The sequence below is a fragment of the Triticum aestivum genome, chromosome 7A, assembly GCF_018294505.1.
Source record: "Triticum aestivum cultivar Chinese Spring chromosome 7A, IWGSC CS RefSeq v2.1, whole genome shotgun sequence".
Lineage (NCBI taxonomy): Eukaryota > Viridiplantae > Streptophyta > Magnoliopsida > Poales > Poaceae > Triticum > Triticum aestivum.
In genome coordinates, this window is record NC_057812.1 from 308,787,078 (window position 1) to 308,793,128 (window position 6,051).

Below are 6,051 nucleotides of genomic sequence, written 5' to 3' on the forward strand. Positions count from 1 at the left end.
GAATGGAGAAATAGCACACACAAGCATCTCATAGACAAATCTGACCACAGGGGAATGGAATCCACCCACCACACGCACAAGAACCCTACCTAATCTCCCATCAAACCATCAGAAGAAGGGGGTAGGAGGCGGACGCGAGAGCACACAGGAGGCGGACTCGACGGATCTGGCGAAACTAAAAGCAAGCATTAGGGGGCTGGCGGGCAGCATTTGTACCTCTCGAAACAACCCCCGCACACACGAATCCCGCGGCGGTTCTTCCACTCCCCACGACGCCACGCGCACCTTGCAACCGCGCAGGCAGTTGCCGCCCTCTCTTCAGAGCAGAATAGAGCGGGTTGGGCGAGGGAGAGCGGGGCGTGGGGGAGAAATAGGAGCGGGGGCGTGCGCCCGTTACTCCAGCACGAGGGCAGGGGACAGGGGCGGAGAAATCGGGGGAAGTTGGAGGCGAGGAAGGCATCGGAGCGACGGAGAGAGGGAAGAGAGAGAGCGACAGGGGGAGAGGGGTTTTCTGACAGGTGGTGACGAGGGAGATGCTCACTTAATGCCTATCTGTCGTGGGAATTGCAGCGCCACTGAATTTACAGTTTTACCCCCCCCTCACCCCCCCAACAGCTAAAAAAGTAAATACATCTATAGATAAATGAACGCACCATTTGAATGCATCTATTATAATTAGATAACTTCACACGATAGCACTGCTGATATCCTTAAAACCAAAAATAGTTGGGAAATGCACTACCAAAGGAAGAAAAATACATACATAAATATGCACCTAAACAGCAACAGAAAGAAGTTCAAAAAATAAAGAACAGAAGTTCAAGTACTCTAATAAAAGAAGTAATGGCATAAGAATAAATAAACCCTAAGAAACAAAATGAAGAAGTTCAAGTACAAAAACAGATGAAGTTCATATCTAACACTAAACCATAATAACCCTAAACCCTAAAAACCCTAAGATAGATAGTGGGGTCACGGATGTGACGGACTCGCCTTCGCATGCGACGACGTGGCACGCCGCGTCGTCACCTGCTCTGGCCCGTTCCTGTCTCGGCCTCGCAGGGGAAGGGGAGGGGGGCCCGACCCCCTCCCCCCTGCTCGGCCTCTCGTTACCGCATTGGTCAATACACGCAATTCCGATTTCAATATCTACAAATATTTAAATCCAAAAAATAACAACCTCAAATTTAACATGTTAAAAACGATTATCACACTGAAGTTCAGGATAGTTATTCAGTAAAGAACAACAAATATTATAAGTACAAATAACATACTAGAAAAAATAAAAAAAATACGCATATCCATCGCCCAATTACATGGCTGTTCACGGGACTAACTCAAAAAAATCCAAACAAATGCAAAGAATGAAAAAGTAACATAAAAAAGAAGGATATACAGAGGAATTGCTTTATTACTTTGCAAAGAAGGAAAAAGCAGAACTTCACATATAAAGAACATAGAAGTCCAGCTTCTACAAATGACCCTTACATGATCTGTAAAAAGTGCATGCATACTTGGGCTAATCCCATGATTGCTCATGAGACAAAAGTATAAAAAGGAACATCTGAAGAATTAAAAATACGAAAGGAAACCAAACAAAGAAAAATATAGAGCACCATGCGCCTTCGCATTGCAAATGTGGAATGTAATCTGGAAAACCAGAAGTTCAACCATTAATAAAAAAAGAGAAGTCCAGATCTTACCAAAGATAAGTGGATGATCAAAAAGCTATACCAAAGCATAGACTAAGGGAAAAATAGGGTGCATGTTCCTGTGGTCTAGCTCCACGCTTACACACTAGCTACAACAAAAATTGCAGAAGAAAATCTAGTAAGGGTTTCTGATACAAAGGACTTGCTGCATTATCTTGCAGCCAAAAGAAAAAAGAAGAAGTTCAGGTATGACGACGCAGAAGTCCAGCACAGAAACCCGGACAGACCCAACAGGATCAACCTGATCCTCCCCCGATCCCGATCCCGAGCCGCCCCAGCCCCGACAGGATCCAACGAAGGAAAAGAAGAAGTTTAGGTATGAAAACGCAGAAGTCCAGCTTGTACAACGACCATTAGAAGATCTAGAAATAATGAACAAACGAATTCGTCCAAAGCATAAAATCATCTCCACAAGATTGCAACACGTCCGCACCCCCTTGGAAATGATCTGGCAACTACCTTTCGACAACTGAAAGGACCAGAGGGTAAATTTCAAAACCGCTAAAATAACATGTGCAGAAACCCACAGGGAGTGCCAACATCAAATCGCTAGAAATCAAACCGTAAGGACCCTCCCGATTAAAATTTACGGATTAGTAAGCCTCGAATTTCACTAAAGTACTCAAATCAGGCAGCAAACTTTAAAGAAAAACGAGAAATCAATAGAAGCGCGGGTTGCATCTCGGGCGGATGAAGAACACGGGCGATTTCAAATTTGTTTGAAATAACAAAGAATTTGTGCTCCAAAATGGTTGTGTACTTCTTGGAGTACGTACTCTCGCTCCTCATATACCACATAGATGAATCTTTTATAGCTTATTATTATTTTTAATATACTTCATTAATAATTACTAGATACCCTAAAATGGATTTCATGAAAAAAAAATCATGTGTGCCTCATATTTTCGAAGGTTTACGTATATACTGATTTGTTTGTACGTGAAAAAGGTATATTGCAAAAAGTATGTCATAAATAATATTTTTGTCAACAAAACTTGTATTGAGGTATCTTAGAATATTTAACGAAGTATATTGAGAATGATAAGGGGTATAATCAATGCGTATACGAGGTATATTGAAGATGGGAGTACATACTCCCAACAGTACAGAAAATGAGTCATATATATATATATAAAAGGGCCCGTGCGTTGCAACGGGTTAACCAAGTTATATATTGTTTACTTATCACAATGACTGATGAGGGTGTGACCTGAGGGCTTGAGACGTGTACGGGGAGGGGGTAGTGGCCACATGGAGGTGGGGAATGGCGAAGACATGGTGACCGCAACAACTGACATGCCGCATACCTCTCTCTCTCTCTCTGTTTGTGCATCCCCTCCTTTGGGTCTGAATTAAACATGGTGCATCGATGTCACGCTCTCTCTACTCTTCATCCTTCCCTCTTTCTTAATCTCACCAAGGACACAGATGGCATTCAGAGTGGAGGGATAACTTGGTGGTTGACACTGAACAACTCATGCCATGTGGTGAAATTTGTTAGTGGAGGAAAAATGAAGAGATACAGATTGAGAGCAAGTCAACATTTCACACCAATATTTCCCTCACATATATATTAAGAATACAGTATAATTACTAATGTATTCGTAAAAGTTGCTAGTAGGGATGCACGTGGACCATGTCGGCGTTTGCATGTCCACGACCTTCCACGAAAAAAACCAACACCGTCATTATAGTAACTAAAGATTAGCGTAAATATTTGCTTCATGGACAGGTGTGGGCATGCTGCTTTAAGAATCGTGTTAGTGAAATTTTTACTTCGTGCACGGTCGTGGACATGAAGACACCGTCCGCTTTCACACCTAGTTGCTGGACATTAACATTTAAAATATTACATCACCGACAATGTTGTTGGTGGAATTCAAAAGTAGGCATGTTGTCTTTGAAAAAAAATCAATGCGAGTGCATGTATAGCAACTTCTAGTGGATGCCAAAGTACAATATCTACAGCAACAACAGTACCAAATCCCCAATCCCACCGGGAGCTCCTCTTTCTTCCTCGTGTTATTTCACCACCCAGCGCCACCCTTTCTTTTCTCCAACCAGCGCCCGTGGTAAGGACGAAGCTACCTCCCGGTGCTCCCTACACCTCCACTCCATCTACTCGTGCTTTGTGTGTCACATGCTCCTCCACAGAACCTCAGCCGTGGCACCCAGACCTAGCACAAAAGCATGGCCGTCTGTCAGATTTGGCACGGATGCGCGGTAGCTCCTCTCTCCCCTGATCTTCCCTGTGAGATCTAGCGACCCCCTATGACTTCCTCTCCCACGCGGCACCGCCTCACTGACGACCTTGCCGGCAATGTGAGTGACAGTACCACTTCTCTTCTGTTCTCCTGCTGGTTAGCAAACTGAACCAAGCCAGTTTTTTAGTCATCTGAAACTGAACCAAAACATTTAACTCTAGTTGGTTTCGATCATCCAGCAGGAAACAGACAGACCTACAGGTGGTCTGCTCATCACGCTTTGGAACAGACCTATAGCTTTTTGAAAATATGTGCTTCATTATATGGTGGAATAGAATTTTATGAAATCAGATGGCAAGGATTTATAGCTGGGTGTAGCACAAAGAACGGGGGTTGTTAACTTAAAGTATGACATCTAAACAAATGATGTAGTAGAACATATATGATTACCTATGTAGGCTTTAGTTTAAAGAGCCTGATGCTCCAGTTACTCATTTCGATTGAAGATCAAGCTCAGTGTTCTCTTTCTAGTATTGACACTTGGAACTAAAAGTCTAAAATACACATTTTTGTCAATGAGTTTCCACACCAAAACTGAATACAATTTAACTGGTCAATTAGCCTTATGGAATCTTGATCTTAAGCTAAAAACTGAGAATGTACAAATGTGACAGTCAGATTCTCCCATGCTTGTTAAATTTCAACGTGTAAGTTAAGTATCAAATACTTGAACTTTCTTAGAGAAGACATATCAGGTACTAACCATAAGTTTTATCCTTACTTAGATATCAAACGAACCTGAGCATGTGCCCGAAAGATAGCTCTTCAAAAAAAACTTCTGCTTACAATGAATATAGCTGCAACCTGAATATGTGCATAGGTAGCACCATCATCAATAATGTACATAAGTAAAAAGGAAGGATGCAAACCTCTTAGAATTATTTACATCAGTGAAGCCAAATCTTATCTTCTGCTGGGACATTTAGAAGGAAAAGATAATTCTTGAGGTTGATAGGATCAAATTTGCATGTCACGGTGTCTTTCTAGCTTCAGGGAGAGAACTAATAAGTAAAAGGAAAGAAGGTGCATGATAATTTAAAGTAGATCAAATTAAGCATGCCATCCCCACCAAGCCACTTCTTTGCTCAGCACTTCGTTGTCACATCCCAGATGGATCTACCTTGTTTCTGGAGGAAAACAATGTCCACTTGGATTAATATATTTCTGTTGTCACGCACAAGCCTATAGTACTGAACCAACTCTCTCTCGAACCAATCTATAATGTAACACCCTACATTTGATTGGCTAACACATCAGATGGTTCTTTAAAACTCTCTTCTAGAATTATTATGGTGGCTCTAATAGTGCCTCTCATACAGAAAAACGGTGCAATCTGCGGATACACCAAGAAAATAAAAAAGTAAAAACAAAGAGTTCTTTCACTGAAATCATCAGCCGCCAGTTAATTAGTTCAGACTTGAGCCGCTGTATTGGTGTCGTACTGTAGGTGTGTCCTATTTAGTTTTATAGTTTTATCCTTACCTAGGTTATTAAATAATCTCCATGGAGGTATGTTGATCCTTTTGGTTGTGAGGGCACATCCATCATGATGAAGATGAACCATATCAATGAACCAAAGAAAACCTAGCTGCGTGTGTCTAGTGACTAAGCAACTAAAGGAGGGATGTAGGAAGTGCCAATCTTAATTGCGACAGATTAAGGACTTGGGAGCAGAGGAGGAATCTCCATGGCCGCTTCGTCCCCGAGCAGTAGCAAGGTGTCCACTGGTCGTTCCTCCCTGCACATCTACAGGAGAAGAGAAGAGTAGAGGTTAGAGAAAAGGGGAGATAGAGAGGACGAAGCCAAGGGAGGGGATCCACTTGCCGGACGAGAGGAGGACGGCATGTCCATGGGTGAGGACAAGATGCCCGAAACTCTAGCCATGGGGGGAGGGTCGCGGGTGGGCTTTGGTGGCCTTGAGTGCTGGATATAGCTGGATGGGAGGGTGTCGCGGTCCGAGGGGAGCTCGGGCTGTGCTTCGCGATGGCGGGATTCGCCGGACGTCGCCTGAATCATCCGCCGTAGGTGGCGCCACGAGGAGCCGCGTGAAGAGTGAGAGATGGGACAGGAGAGGG

The 6,051-nt window shown here is 43.2% G+C and overlaps 1 long non-coding RNA gene across 1 annotated transcript; it reads right to left on the reverse strand.

Annotated features, from left to right (window-relative positions):
• Window positions 1-3,540: 3,540 nt before the first annotated feature.
• Window positions 3,541-5,722, reverse strand: LOC123154026 (uncharacterized). The gene is made up of 2 exons (XR_006476614.1): window positions 4,715-5,722; window positions 3,541-4,113 (listed from the first exon to the last, which is right to left on the reverse strand). It is a non-coding gene; the product is annotated as an uncharacterized lncRNA (long non-coding RNA).
• Window positions 5,723-6,051: the final 329 nt, after the last annotated feature.